The sequence below is a fragment of the Lontra canadensis genome, unplaced genomic scaffold (assembly GCF_010015895.1).
Source record: "Lontra canadensis isolate GAN:19392208 unplaced genomic scaffold, GSC_riverotter_1.0 scaffold29, whole genome shotgun sequence".
In the NCBI taxonomy this organism is placed as follows: Eukaryota; Metazoa; Chordata; class Mammalia; order Carnivora; family Mustelidae; genus Lontra; species Lontra canadensis.
In genome coordinates this window covers 3718299-3733138 of record NW_022631023.1, presented here as the reverse complement: position 1 = coordinate 3733138, position 14840 = coordinate 3718299, and the positions used below count along the sequence as shown (strand labels likewise).

The following is a 14840-nucleotide window of genomic DNA, read 5'->3' as shown; positions in this document are numbered from 1 at the left end:
GGAAACGTGGTCAGCACGTCACCGGGACATCGGCGCACTCCCGTCCGAGTAGCCAGGAAACCCCGGGCACACGTGCGCGGCTGGCGGAGCGGAGACCAGGGTGGTGTCTCTCGTGACCAGCAAGCACTTGGCCTATGACCCCACCACTGCACTTGGGGGCGCTTGCCCCAGAGAAATGAACACTTGCTCCCACACGAAAACCCGCACACCTGTTTGGAGCAGCTCTAGTCACAACAGTCCAGGCGGTTGGCCCTCAACGGGTGACCCCGGTCCGTGGTCCAGAGGGACCCACACCTGGAAGGCTCATCCGCGATGAAAATGAGTGAACCACTGATACGCTTCAGGCTATGGGGAACTCTCTAGAATGGTGCCAAGAAAGCCAATCCCAAAAGGTCACATCCTGTCTGACCCCATTTACGTAACCTCCCTGAAATGTCGAGACAGAGATGGGAACTAGAGTCGTGGCTGGCGGGGGTTTGGGAAAGACGGCGGGTGAAGCTGTAAAGGGACAGCAGGGGGGACTCCTGTGGGGGTGGGATGCTCTGTACCTGTGCTGTGTCACTGTCACCGTCCTGGACGTGACCCCACTCTGGAAGCCTGCAGGGTGTCACGGTAGGGACCTGGGCAAAGAGCACGGGGGATCACTGTGCAGTCTTTCCTACGACTGCATGAGAATCTAGTTACCTCAAAATTGAAAGTTCAATTAAGAAAAGACACGGAGGGGCACCTGGGGGGCTCAGTGCGTTAAGCCTCTGCCTTCGGCTCAGGTCATGGTCTCAGGGTCCTGGGATCGAGCCCCGCATCGGGCTCTCTGCTCAGCAGGGAGCCTGTTTCCCCCTCTCTCTGCCTCTCTGCCTGCTTGTGATCTCTGTCTGTCAAATAAATAAATAAAATCTTAAAAAAAAAGAAAAGACATGGAGGGGAGATCTACAGATTTGAATTGACTTTTTAAACAAAGATTTTATTTATCTGATAAAAAGTGCACAAGCAGCGGGAGTGGCGGAAGGAGAGAGGGAAGCAGGCCCTCCACTGAGCAGGGAGCCCTGATGCAGGGCTCGATCCCAGGACCCCCGGATCATGACCTGAGCCGAAGTCAGGAGTCGGACGCTTAGCCGACTGAGCCCCCCGGGAGCCCCACAGAAGCGACTTTAAGCACAGTGTGCGGGTTGGGGCCAGATTCCGATGAAAACAGCATGTGTGGCTGTTGCTGGACAGCTGGAAACCGGAACTCTGGTATCCGAGCACACTGAGGGACCAGCATGAGAGGTTCCCCGCGGGCTGGGATCGTGGTTCCTGTGAGGCTCCTTCTGCAGAGCTGCGGACTGAAACACAAACTCAGTCCTGGGGCCGGAGTCTGCCCCTTCTGCTTCCGTGCACTACCCGTGGGGACTCCCGGACAGGGACACAGGGCAGATCAGCCGGGTGATGGGCCCGCGGGGGCCAGGGCCTGCCAGCCGGCCTACCGTTTTGGGTGCTCAAATTCCTCATGATAAAATCATCCGTAAATGGTGTCCACACACGCTCGTCCCGTGCCTCCTCTTCCATTTGCTCTGGCTGGGGACAAGCGTCTTTTCTTCACCTCACCTGACTGGTCACCTGGGACTCGGCCAACCACTGTCCTCCCAGCCACTCCCCCACGGGGGGTTCCTCCTCCACCCCATCTAGTCTGGGCTCTCCTGGGGCGCAGCCCGCACCCCTTCTCACAGCTCCTCCGGAGGACCCCTCCCCGGGCAGCCACACCTGCTTCCACGCCTACGTGCACACCATCGGAGGCTGGTACTGCTCCGAGGAGTCCGACGCGGATGTCCAGCTGCCCCCACGCCTTCGCTTGGAGGCCACAAGCAGCCGAACATGCCAGAAGCGAGCACCGGGTCATTCCTGGCTTCCCTGCCCAATGGGGCCCTCCTGTGCCTCCCACATCTCAGAACACGGTGGTCAGAGAAGCGCTTGTCCCGCCCCGGGGCCAGCGGTCCCACAGATCCTACCTGCAGCCTCCATGGACCACACCCCACCTCTTCCCTCCACGGACCACACCCCACCTCCTCCCTCCTGGAAGGCGGCAAGGGCCCCCGAAGGCTCTTCCTGCTCTCCCCCAGCCGGCCTCCACTTCCCACGCTGCAGAGGGGCTTCACTGAGAACTGGAACCCAATCATATCATCTGTCACCCTGAAAGCTGATGGCCTCCCATTGTCCCCGGGACAAAACCAAGCCCACTAGGCTCCTCTGCCCTCCCCCAGCCTCGCTGACCTCTCAGGAGTCTGTGGCCTCCCATTAGTTCCCAGAAGCACCCAGTGCCTTCCTGCCTCCGGGCCTTGCACAAGCTCTTCCCTGCGCCTGGAACCTCCCCAGGCTCTGCCGCGGGCTCACTCCTACTCATTCTTCACGTCTGAGCTTAACTGGCACATCTCTGGGGAAGGGTTTCCTGGACCACCTGTCCAAACTAAGGCCTTGTAACACGTTCTAAAAGCACCCCACAATTTTCCCTCGCCGCAACTTTGACCACTGTAATCACTTTCGTGTTTCGTGTATCCAGTGACCCTACAGGACCCACAGGGCAAGAGCCATCGATCGGCCGTGTTGGGCCCCATGCAGGCCAGGCCCAGGGTGGGATGGCACGTGCTGACAGAGCCATCTGCTCCTCCGTGTATGTCCCTGCACGCACCCCCCACCCCCGGCTGGGGACCGAGGTGCCCTCCAGGGGTTCGTGCTGCCTCCGCAGTTTGCTTCCCCTGGAGACCCCCCACCCCATGCAAGCCCTGCTCCTTCAACACAGAGCCCAGGCTCACCCTCCAGACCCCTCCCTCCCCATCAACTCCTCTCCCCGCCGAATCCCAACACGAGGTTGACCTTCTTATTAAACAGTTGTCTCAAGTTGTCATAGATCATGGCCAATACCTGTGGGCGGTTTGTTTGTTTTTACCCAGATTCCCAACAGAACCTTGATCTTTCTACTCACTCCCTTTTCAACCCCTTACGTCCCTGGTGCGCCACACCCCATCAACAGTAAGCCTCGGTGTCTTTCCACTGGGCTCCTCGGTACCGCCAGATAATTAAGAGTTGGTCGGAAAGCTTCAAATGCCTCATTTGTCAAACTTAGGACGGGAACTTCAGAAATTGCGGTAGATTAGTGGGGAGACCCGGAAGAGACTCCCCGCGTTCCCATCCAGAGGGACCGTAAATGCTTATTCCACTTCCTCCGTATTTCAGAGCACCTGCTCGAGCGAGGCTCAGCCACCCACCACCCAGGACCCAGGGCCCGCCTGCTCGGTGCCCCCACACAGGCCGGCCACGAGGCTCTTCCCGTGCGCCGTCTGGGGGCGGTGCAGGCCTGGCCTTGCTTTCCCGGGGCTCCTGCCTTCCCCCTTCCCTCTCCCTCAGACGCTGACCCTCTCTGAAGGGTTTCCAGCTCCACGCACTTGAAAGAAAGTCTGAACAGATAATCTGTGTTAGCGAAGAAAGCTTGCAAACTGCGATGCCACCACAGGACATGGCTTTTCAGGACGGCAGCTGGTGCCCAGGAGAACATTCCATCGGCTCACACAGGGCCGCATCCGTCCCTTGCCCCAGTATCCACAGGCACCCGCCGGCGCCACGTGGTGAAGCTCTGCTTTGCCTGAGGCAGTAGAACAGGTACGAGCCTTCTCCCCTGCCACCATATACGACCGGGCAGGCGCACCCCGCAGCCCGCTGGGAGGAAACCTGGAAGGGCCGCATGTGGGACCCAGGCTTGGCCAAACCAACGGCTCCTTGCCCTCCGCTTCTGGGGAGGGTGCTCCGGCCCCCAGGGAAGGCCCGAGCACGCCTTCCTCAGTACGAAGGGGGAAAGGTCTGAGCAAGGTGCACCTGCTTCCCCTGTGGTGACCAGGCAGCTCCCCCCCACCAAGGTCAATCACAAGGTCACAATCCGTCTGGGACCCAAGCCCGGCTACAGGAGGGCACGAAGCCAGCCACATCTCTCCAGTGATGGCCACTGGTCACCCGCGCGGCCCAAGCCTGGCTGGTTCGGGCAGGGGGGGAGGGGACCAGAGTTAATTTCCATGGTGACAAGTGTTTACAGCCAGAACTCTGACATGCGGGGAAGACGTCCCACCACTGCCCTCCACTCAGAAAGCCCAGACGCCTCATCGAGTTTTGCAGGAATCTTCTATAAGGACACAGCATGGCTCTACAGAACCCCCGCCGTCCGGAAGCTTCTACAGCCCGCCCTTAGGGAAACACCAGCTTGGAGAGGTGAGAAGCAGCACAGGCCACACAACTCAAATTTCCTCAGGAGAACAGGTGCGCACACTTTTTACGAAGATTGCTTTGTGCGAGTTTGACAACTGGAGGCCCCTCTCGCAGGTGGGATCCGACAGAACGTGTCCTTTTGTGTCTGGCCCATGTCACTAGGCTCGAGGTCCTCCAGGCCCTGCAGTGGGGCAGCAGGGGTCAGAATGCCCCTCCTCCTGCGGCCCGGACACCCCTCCCCAGCGCGGACCAGCCACACCGTGCATAGCTCTCACCCCCCGTCGGACACGGGGTTGTTTCCACCCCTCGGCTATTGCGAATGATGTTGCCATGACCGTGGGGTACAAGCACCTCTCAGAGTGCTCGCGTCCACCTGTCCGGGTGTGGACCTGGACACGGAAGTCTGGATCGCAGGGGGACTCTGTTTCATGGGCTGAGGACTCGCCATATGGTGCCCACAGCAGCTGGGTCACCGTCCATCCCCGCCTGCGGTGCCCGAGGCTTCCCGCCACCCCGAGTCCCCCCAACACCTGCTATTCTGCTCCTTTGTTTTTATAGTCACCATCCTGGTGGGTAGGAGGTGGAAAAAAGACCATCTTTTAGTGGGACCTGCAAAAGCACCGATTCAGAAAAAGCAACCCGGGTGGAAATGTTGCACAACGAACAAATCACAACCTTAGAACGCAGGCAGCTAAAAATAACTCCGAGAAGAGGCGTTTTCAGGGCGGCCGGTGACATAAGTGTGAAATGAAGATTCTCTCTGGTTTCTTGGCCTGGCGGGGCCTTCCCTGCTCCTCCCAGGACCATCTATGTGACAGGTGACAGGGGGAGGGTTCCAGAAGTGAGGCGATGGCACACCGCGAGTCCGTTCCTGGCTGGGACGATTGACTGGATCCACCCCGGCCGCGCTCTCCAACGCAAGTCTCGGGTGAGCCACACGCACAACGCTGGGAGCTGTTTGTGTTACATTCTGAAATAATTATAGAATCACAGGAAATTTCCAAAAGAGCACAGAGAGGCCCCAAGTACCCTCCACGCGCTCTTCCCCGACGGTCTGGCTTACGTAACTATGGGTGACGGCTCGGTTCCCACGAGGCCACCGCGCAGAGGGCTTCCGTGTCGCTCCGTGCACCACCACCACAGCTGCAGCTCTGGGTGGCCTCCCCCACCATCCAGATGCAGGAGGACGGCTCCATCTGGAGAAGACCTTGCCAGTGGGTCCCCTCAAGCTACCCCTAACCCCCAGCCACCTCAAAGCCAGTCTCCGTCTCTGACACGCAGTCGTTTCAAGGATATCATACGGACAGAATCGTGCATGACGACACCTTCGGACGCTGGGTTTTTTTTACTCAGCAAAATGCCCCAGAGGTCCATCCAGGTTGTCACAGGGGTCGGGGCATCCCTGTTCGGAGCTGTAACACTCAGAGGTATGAGTGTGAAACAGTTGGTTTAACCGTTCCCGTGCCGGGGGACACCCGGGCTTTCCTCCACTTGAGGCTTTTGCTTCTAACGCAGCTGTGAACAAGCGTGCACGGCTTTGTGGGGACATGGCTGTCACCTCCCTGGGACCTATGCCCTGGAGTGCGAGGGCTCAGGCCAGGTCACCAACAAGTGCACGCTTCATTGACTAAGAAGCTGTCACAGTGTTTGAGAGGCCCAGTGTCTCGGCATCCTCGCCAGCATCTGGGGTTGCCACCAGGTCTGATCGTAGCCGCTCTCACAGACAGACACTGGCATCCCCCTGGGGCTTCCCTTCACACGTCCCTAATGGCAAAGGTCATTGGACACCTTCTCGTGGCCACTTTGCCATGTATAATACCTCATCGCTAAGTGTCCCCCCATGTCCTTTGCCATTTTCTCAGACTGCCTGGGGTTTTTTTCCCTGTTGTATCTCGAGGGTCCCCACATATCTAGCCCCTTCGTCAGAAACATGGCTCCCAAGCATTTTCTCCCTCCCTACAGCTCTGCTCGGGACTCTCCCAACGGGGGCTTGGCCGAACGAAGGTCTCTCACGTGATCAAGCCCCACTCACCGACCTTCGCTTCTGTGGATTACGTTTCTGGTGTCCTGTCTACGACCCATGCGCTGAGCCCTGGCTCCCAAATTTCCTCTGAGCTTTCTCGGGAGAGCGTTACACTTTCACACATTAAGCTGCCTTCTCCCATTTGAGTTAATGTCTGTGCGTGATGGGATGCCGAGGGTCGTTCTGCCACAGACGAGCAGTGGGCCGGCACCACGGAAACGCTTCTGCGCTTCTACCCAGAACCAGCTGTCCCTCCTTGTGCGGCTGGACGCCTGCCTTCTCTCTCCTGTTCCGACGCCCACCGCGGTGTCGGTCCCCGGCCAGCACCAGGCTCAGCAGACAGCAGGCAATGCTGGCGGAAGGACCACGGTTTTGGAATAAGCGCTACAACGTGGTGGACTGTTTCCTCTTACTTGATTCTCCTTCGAGATGGTTTAAGCCATGCTCATCCCTTGACCTTCTTTACAAACTTTTAGAACAACCGTGCCTTTACCTACATCAAGTCTTGCTGGAATTCACACAGGTAATTTTGGCAACATTTTAGTTAACAGAATATTACCAAAATGTTATCATTTCAGCATGCAATTAATATAAGAATAATTAATGATTTTTTTTTCATACGTATACCCTATCTTCACTTAGATCAGCCATTTCAAGTGCTCAGCCCTGGTCTAGAGGCTCAGGGAACATTTTTTAAGCAAGAAGGATGTTTTCCACTGGGCCCATGCGCCGTAAAATATTAAAAGCTTTAAGAGAAAAATGATGAGAAGAGAAAAGCAAACAAACGAGCCATCTTGACAAACGTGTGCTGCAGAATGTTCCTGAAAGATGGTCTTGGGTGGGGTGTGGACCCCCGGGAAGTAGCAGGTGGGTAGAGAGGAATTCTGTGGCCAGTAAATTGGTGAGACATTGCAAATTCCCAATCTGGAGTCCTGATTCACAATGGCACAGTAAAGGCCCTGAGAAGTCCTATAATAAAAAGCTGCTGGAAAGTGTTTAGCCCAGCCGTGTCTGAACTTATCTGGGCAAGTACACTTGTGCACACACTGTTTCACGTGCTAGAGAACCGCAGCCCAAAGCACAGACTGGGTGTGCCAGTGCAAGGGACGGGGCTGGTCCTGCTGTAGGGTACAGGCACCAGGGACCAGGGTCTGAGTCTGGCTCTGCCCTGTTTTGGACGTCAGACACCTCCGTATTAGCTATTTCCTCTCTGGGGGCCTCAGTCTCCTCATTTGCACAATGAGTCCCCCTCCAGCCTGCACAGGTACGGTTTTGAAATTCTAGCTCATCGTGACAATCCCATAAGACAGTGGCTCCCTAGCACTTTCCATGGCACAACCCCATGCCCCCCATGACTCTGCCTGCATCTGTTTTTCGGAAATAAGCCTTCGGTGTCAGAAAGAAGAGCATGATGCAGCAGTCACGCCTGGTTGCTTAGTTCAAACCCATGAACTTGACATCGACGATTCTGTGAACTGGTTATAATCTCCAGTGCTTTCTAACCTTTTCTCCCATCACACGTGCCTCTGCTCCAGCCCAGTGACGTGGCTGCCCACGCCCCAGAGTTTTCATTTCTGGAACTTCCGAGAGCCTCCCTCACCCGCCCTCCTGCCAGCCCCACTGCCTCACCTCTGTCTTGGTGCATCTCCCCCTCCCTTGGCGGGGCGTGCGTGCTCTCTCTGGGCGGGCACTGCTTTTAAAGCCCCAGGCGGCCACTGTTCATGCCCATGCCCCTTTCTCCCACCACCGTGACGCCACCAGGCGGACCGAGTTTGACTGCCACAGGCCACTGGACAGCTGTGCGCAGCCCAGGGCTCAGTGACCACTCAGGGAATGTTTCACTGCCTGGAGACTAATTCTCAAAAACCGCTTCACCCACCCGCTGGTTCCCACTTCGGAATCTGCAGGCTGACAGGAGCTCTCGAAAGCAGACGTGGGAGGCCAGTCCCTCTCTGTGTGTCTATGTGGGATGGACACGGAACACGGGCCTCTGCTGTGGCCAGAGGACCTTATCAGCAGCTTCCTGACTTCAGGATGGCCCCTGTCCCCCAACAGGTACCGTGTCTCCAGATCCGGGACCGGGACGTGGGAACAGGAGGGCCCCCCGGGGGGGGCGTGGCACATACCCAGGTGACCTGCAGGAAGAAAACTGTCCCCCACCTAGCTCAAGCCACCTCTTAGGACGGGGCCCTTGGATGATGGAGCACCCAGACCTCTCACTCCCACGTCTTTCTCTTTTTCTCATCCTAGGTCACTTTCCCCTCTATTAAAGTGAATAGTTACAGGGCACCTGGGGGGGCTCGGTCGGTGGCGTCCGACTCTCAACCTCGGCTCAGCTCCCAATCTCAGGGTCGTGGGACTGAGCCCTGTGTTGGGCTCTGCACTCAGGCAGGAATCTGCTAGAGATTGTCTCGCCCCTTCGCCCCTCCGCCCCTCTCCCGCTCGCTTGCTCTCTCTCTCTCTCTCTCTCATAAATAAATCTTAAAAAAAATAAAATAAAAGTGAACAGCTACAAACAATACACACACCATGAAAGCCAAGAGACAACCGTTCTGCCTGGTTTCCTATGGCGCCTCCCAGGCCGGCCTCTCTCCTGTCTTTCTGCCACATCGGCCTACGCGTCTGGGAAGGACAGGCTTCCGCTGAGGCCCCGGACGGCTCCCTCTGGGGGCTGCACCCTTAGTTCTCACGGCGGCCCACTCTGTCCCCCTCCCAGCACCCCCAACGTCGTTTTGGTTAAATCGGTGTGTGTGATACCATGACTCTGAAAATACCACCGACTGTTTGCTCGAGCAAATTTATTATTCACACACTTCCAGTGTGACCTGTAGGAAGGTAATGATTTACTTTTTCATATTTCCTTAGTTCTTATTATCTGTGCACACTCTGTCGCTGGATATGTAGGTTAGACTTTGTTGTTTTGTGTTGGTCATGTTGTGCGTGAGGACCTGGTGCACTGGTTCACGTGGGTGTTGTGAGTGTGGACTTGCGTGTGTGCTGGTGTGTCGGTCTCGTGTTGCGTGTAGCTCTGGTTGTGTGTTGAGGCCGGGGGTCTTGTCTCTGTAGGTATTGTGTTTGGCTGTTGTCAGCAGGCCTTGTGTTGTGCACAGATCTGGTTGTGCGTGCCGGTGTGTAGACCTTGTGTCATCTGTGTGTAGATGGTGTCGTGTGGGGCTCGTGCCGCATGGTGGTCCCATAGCGTGTGTACGTGTGCAGACGCTGCTGGTGGCGAAGGCGCTGGGGCCAGGTGCCTATGGCCACACCCCCGTGTCCCGCAACCACTCCTCCCTGCGCTGTCCGTCTGTCCGCCCCGGGGTCAAGCCCTGGCCAGGGTGCAGAGGGCCCACACGCCCCGGAGGCTGGACACAGGCTGGGGCCAGGTGTGTCCCTCCACGGTGCCCGGGCTCGGGTGGTGAGCAGCTCCGGACTCCTGGGCGCCCTTGACTCCACCCTCAGGTCCCCTCTCTCCATCTGGGGCACGCGTCCCTGTGGTCTCCTCGGAGGGCTGCACCGGAGGCCCATCTTTTGAGAAGACTTGCCGTGTCCGCAGATGTCTTCATTCACGCCTCCAATGACAGCTGGTCTGTGGGGTCTACAGTCCTGTCCACTCAGGCCAGGACAGGGGAGGGGGGACACCGTCCCCTCCGGCCAGCCTCTGCCCCCAGAAACTTTCAGACCTTCTGTCTCCCTCCACTGCCCTCGCGCATCCCAGCCTGCTTCAGGGCTGAGCGCTGGTCCCTCCTCCACCCCCATCCCCCCCCCAGCCTGCAGATTTTCTCGTGTTCCTTCTTTTACAGTTTCTCCTGTTTTCTCTCTCTGAGCCCCTTCGCTTCATCGGAGACAACGTCTGTATCTGATGTGCGTGTCTGGTTCTTTAAGAGGATTTCTGAGCAATGAGGGGAGACAGAGATCTGCACTCTGCCCCCCAAAAATGTAAACCAAGGTAGTATGGCCTTTCTTGTGCCGATCAGAGCCCCCCGACAGCGGTCTTTCTGCACACGCACGTTTCTATGCGGGCGGCTGACGCTTTCCAACTGGCCCCCTTCGGGAGCTTTGGTGATGAAAAGATCCTCAGGCATTCTCAGCAGGAGGTGGGGGAGCTCCGGGGCCACAGCGCAGGTCTGGGAAGTCAGGCGTGCCAGGGAGAGGGGCCCCTGGGGCGCGCGGAGACTGAGAACACAGAATCAATGAGCGGGACAGACGCGGCCGGCTCAGAACCAGGCCTCTGCCAGCCTCAGGACTGACGTGGTGCTGAAGTCACTCCTGTGTTTTGGGTCACAATGAGACGCAAATGTACTCTGAGTACTCTGAGTGCTCTAGCCTTATGCAAGGCGACACACGTGGCCCACTCCTCCTGTAAGAGTCCTTGTCCTGCAGGGTCAGTCTCGAGGGGACTCCTTGTCATCCTGTCCCCAGAGCACGAGTGGGCAGTACAGTCCTGCTCCGTCATCCCCGAGCACCAGCCCTGCGCGGACCATGACAGGAGGACCCCCGACTCAGGGGGACGGTGCCTCCCGCCGCATCAAGGGCAGACGGCCGTTGGACAGCGGAGTTCCGCGGACACAAGCCATCCATCAAGACTCACGGCTGTGAGCTGGGGACACCAATCACGTGAAACATCAAAAATCAACCAAACAAAGCCGGTGACCCCCAGCACAGACCAAGCAAAGAAAGGCATTATCTTGGAGAATTCCAAGTTTCAGTTTGATGGATTTCGTGGAACTATGACCCCGCGGGCCCCATAAGGCTTGGGGGAGGGCCCAGGGTTGGGATTCTGTGGATTTTAGGAGGATGAGAGGCCTCAGCTGGGCGCCCACTGTGACCCGGAGCTGACCCCTGCGCCACTCCAAGGGCTCCTCAACACCCCAAATTCTCCACGGCCAGCTTGCAGCCTCTGCGACCCTTGCTTCCTCTTCCATTACTCTCTCCGTCCTTCTGTCAAACGCCTACCTGATCTGGAGGACATCATCCAAAGGTCCCCTCCTGGCCACACCCCTCCTGCCCCCCCACAGGCCGGCCATGCCCCCTTTCCCCTGGGAGACCCAAGGCCACCTGCACCCTCCTCAGCACACACCTCTCTCTGCAGCAAGTTAGGGCCCTGGACCGTCCACACCAGCCTCAACCAGAGCTCACTCAAAAATGTTTTCCTTATGTCAGCTCCCCCATGGCTCTCAAGCCCTCCCTCTGGAAACTCCTAGTCTCCCTTAGTTTCTCTGGGGGCACGTTCCTGAGTTCCCCTCCCTTCCTGTCTCCTGTCTAAATACACCCCTGGTGGTGGTGGGGGGGGGTAACCCAGGCTACCCCCGAGTCCCCTCTCCCTCCAGACCCAGCACCTACCCCACATCGCCTCCCATGCCCGTGTCCCCAGTCCGGACTCGGTCCACCCCCGGCCCCCGACCCCACCTGATGCCTGGTTCCAGGCACCGCTGACCTCTCTGCTGACACTCCCTACAAGGGAGCTGACAGCTTGAACTGCTCGCCCCTAGTTTTAACAGCTGCAAGGGACATAATTTCCAGCATATTATAAATATTGGCTTCTTAAAATAAAACCGTTAGGTCACTCTTCTAAACACGTCTATTGGAATCGAGCACCACAGTGGGACATGCACAGCCATCTGTTTCCAAGCACGGGCGCGAGCTCTTGCTCCAGTCGGGAAGTTCACGGCCCTTCCTCGTCTGGGATCTCCATGCCCTTCCCTGCGGACGCCAAACCCATGCTCCATCTTCCTGCCCGAGACCAGACGACGCCCACCCTGCAAGTATGCAAATCAGTTTATGCACATAAATCAAATCAGCGTTGATCGTTAGGACCAGAGCGTGGGATCCTTCCCTCGGGGTGGAGTTAGCACTGCAGTCACTGGAACCCCGCTGATCCGAGGAAAATGACAGCACACGTTCGATCAACTGTCCTCTAACGGCCTTGATGAGGTAGAGAGGCCCTTCCCCAGTGGCTCACCTGTCACGGACACGCGCTCACAGCTGTTCCCACTCTCCCTTGCTGTCAACGTGAGCGCCGAGAGCCTCATTCCACAGACAAGTGACCGGGAGGGAGGTAACGGCTGGTACCGCAGCGTCTCCCGCAGCCACTCGTCAACAACCGCTGTGACCCCCAACAGGTCCCCACCAGCTCCACATCTGCTGAAAACCTGAGGTCTCTTACCCACAGTGAAGCCACGGCCCCCACACCCACACATCCGTTGTTTCCTGAGGATTCTGCTCCCAGGCCGTGGCCCAGCCCAAGAACGGAGATGGGGTTGCCCATCTCAGAGTCTCCCGGACTCTAAGTGGAAGGTCCTTCCTCGGGATCGGAGTGAGTCGGGGAGGTGAGGACCCAGACTCTAGGCCCTGAGCAAGGGTCTCTCCCACCCGAGAGGGGTGGTTAGAAGATGCCACTGTCTGCAGGGCCCTGATTCTCCCCCATCACCATCCCATCCTCCCCAGTCTCCACCCACCTGCCGCCTGCAGCTCCCCAACAGCCCCTCCAGTCACCCACCACATTTCCCAACCAAACCCACAGCACGGTCTCCTGGCTCTGGACGTAACTCTGTCCTGGTTCCTCCTTTGCCTCCTGCTTCCACCCTGTTTGTAACGGAATCTTGTCAGGCCCAGATTCCCCACGGGGCAAGCACGGGGTCATCGAGAAAAAGACACAGATCCTGTCCCACCCCTGCCCAAAGACCGTCGGTGGCATCTGCTGGGCACTCAGGATACACGCTGAACGGTGGACAGCCTATGTGGCCCTCCTATACTTTCTCCGCTTGGTCACACTGCCCGGCTCACCCTTGGGCACACAAAGCTCGTTCCCCACCAGGCCTCTGCACCTGCCACTCCCCTGCCCTCGACACTCTCACCCCAGACCTCTAGGAGGGCCTCGAGGCACTGATCTCAGCCCCGGTGTCCCCTGCTCAAACGGCATGTTTGGCCACCCCCACCCACGCCCAGCGTCCATCTGCCTCCCGACCCCTACGTGCTCTAACTGTGGTCCACCTAACCGAGTTCAGATTCGACTGTTTCGATCAAGCTGCCCTCCCACCAGAATAGCAGATCCAAGAGACAGGGCCTCGTCCCCTGTTCTCTGCAGTGCCCTGCACATGACAGGCCCACACTGAACAAATATTTGTGGAACGAATGGCCAAAGGGACGAAAATGCACGCCGTGAACTGTTGGAGGCGGGCGGGGGCTGGTGCAAGCCGCCCCTTCCAAACGGGACCAGGAGACTGGGAAGGCACGGAAGTCGTTGCTTAACCAACCTGCCCTCTGAAATCACGCGTTATCAGAAAAGTACCTTAAATCTCCCTTAAGTCCGCAAAATGGGAGGAGCGTTCTCTTCCTGGCGTTGATATCAAAAGAATGATAATGAGAGGTTGATCTGAGGCAAACAGAGTTCTTTCTCAACTATAATTACTCCGAGGAAAGGTATTAGCCTTGTAATTGGGGTTGATTTTTTAAATTTATTTGTCTCCTGGGAAAGAATAACCGTCCTTTCTGCTTCCAAAATAGAATATACCATTAAACCCTCCGTTGGGAACTTTTTCTGCCAGAAACATGAATCAGAGATGTCAACAGGGAGAGCTCCATAAAGGAGGCATTTTGCTGGTTCTCCCTTTCCACACCCACACCACCGCTCTCCATCTCAGCCATTCACCACAAAGCCGAGATGTCAAGGAAATTCGGAGAAGCTGCGTGGAGCGGGGAAGCCGCGGACAATGGGAGAAGGTGCGGCTGGGAAACAAAGTATCCCGGGTGCTGTCCCGGGACTGGGACACTTGTCACGGCAGCCGCTGCCTCCTGGCACCTCTGGGGCAGTTCTCACCCCGGCCTGTTAAGGGTGCTTCCCTACTTTCATCCCCAAACGCGCTGGGGCGCCACGCGGGGCCCCGATTGGACCTGGTGCGTCCGGACTTCGTGCAAGTGGCTTAAGCAAAGGTGGTTTTGTGCGGGCGCCGCGGTCGGCGTCTCTGATGTCACGCTTGTTTCTACCATTTTAACGTGGGGGGGGGGTCGGGGCAATTTCCGCGCCTTTGCGGGGAGGAGCCCCCTCCGCGACTTCAACAGCGTCGCAGAGGCGAGCCCCGAGCTGGGGGTACCGGCAGGTGCGTGTCCCCCGCGAGTCCACGCTGTCTCCCCACGCCCGACCCCCCGCCGCGCACCTGCCCCCGTCGCGGAGGCCGCGTGGCCAGAGCCTCCGCCCGCGCCGGCCGGGCCTCACCTGGGCGACCCGCAGCCCCTTCCCCGAGCAGCCGCGCGCCCCGGGTCACCGCGCACGGGCTCCACCCCCTTCCCCGGCCGCCCATGGGGTGCAAGAGAGGGGGCGGGGCGCCCCGGGGGGGCCGCGGGAGCCCCGCCGCCCGGACCGCCGGGTCAGCGCTCCTAACCGCCGGGACGGGGCGCCCCGGGGCCGAGCCCGACGACGGGGACGGTGACATCACGCCGGGCCGTCGGCAGCGAGGGCGCCCGGGGGCGGGGAGTGCGGGCCGGGGCCGGGGGCGGAGGAGCCCCCGCGCCGCACCCACGGGCGAACGCGGCCCACGGCGGCTGGGCGGCGGCGGCGGCGGGCGGCAGGCGGCGGCGGGCCCGGAGCGCGCGGGGG

General features: G+C 58.6%; 1 protein-coding gene across 2 annotated transcripts in view; it reads right to left on the bottom strand.

Annotated features, from left to right (window-relative positions):
- PRDM15 (PR/SET domain 15) overlaps window positions 1-14840 on the bottom strand; it is a 59168-nt gene that overhangs the window by 43824 nt on the left and 504 nt on the right. The gene's annotated exons all lie outside the window — the stretch shown is intronic.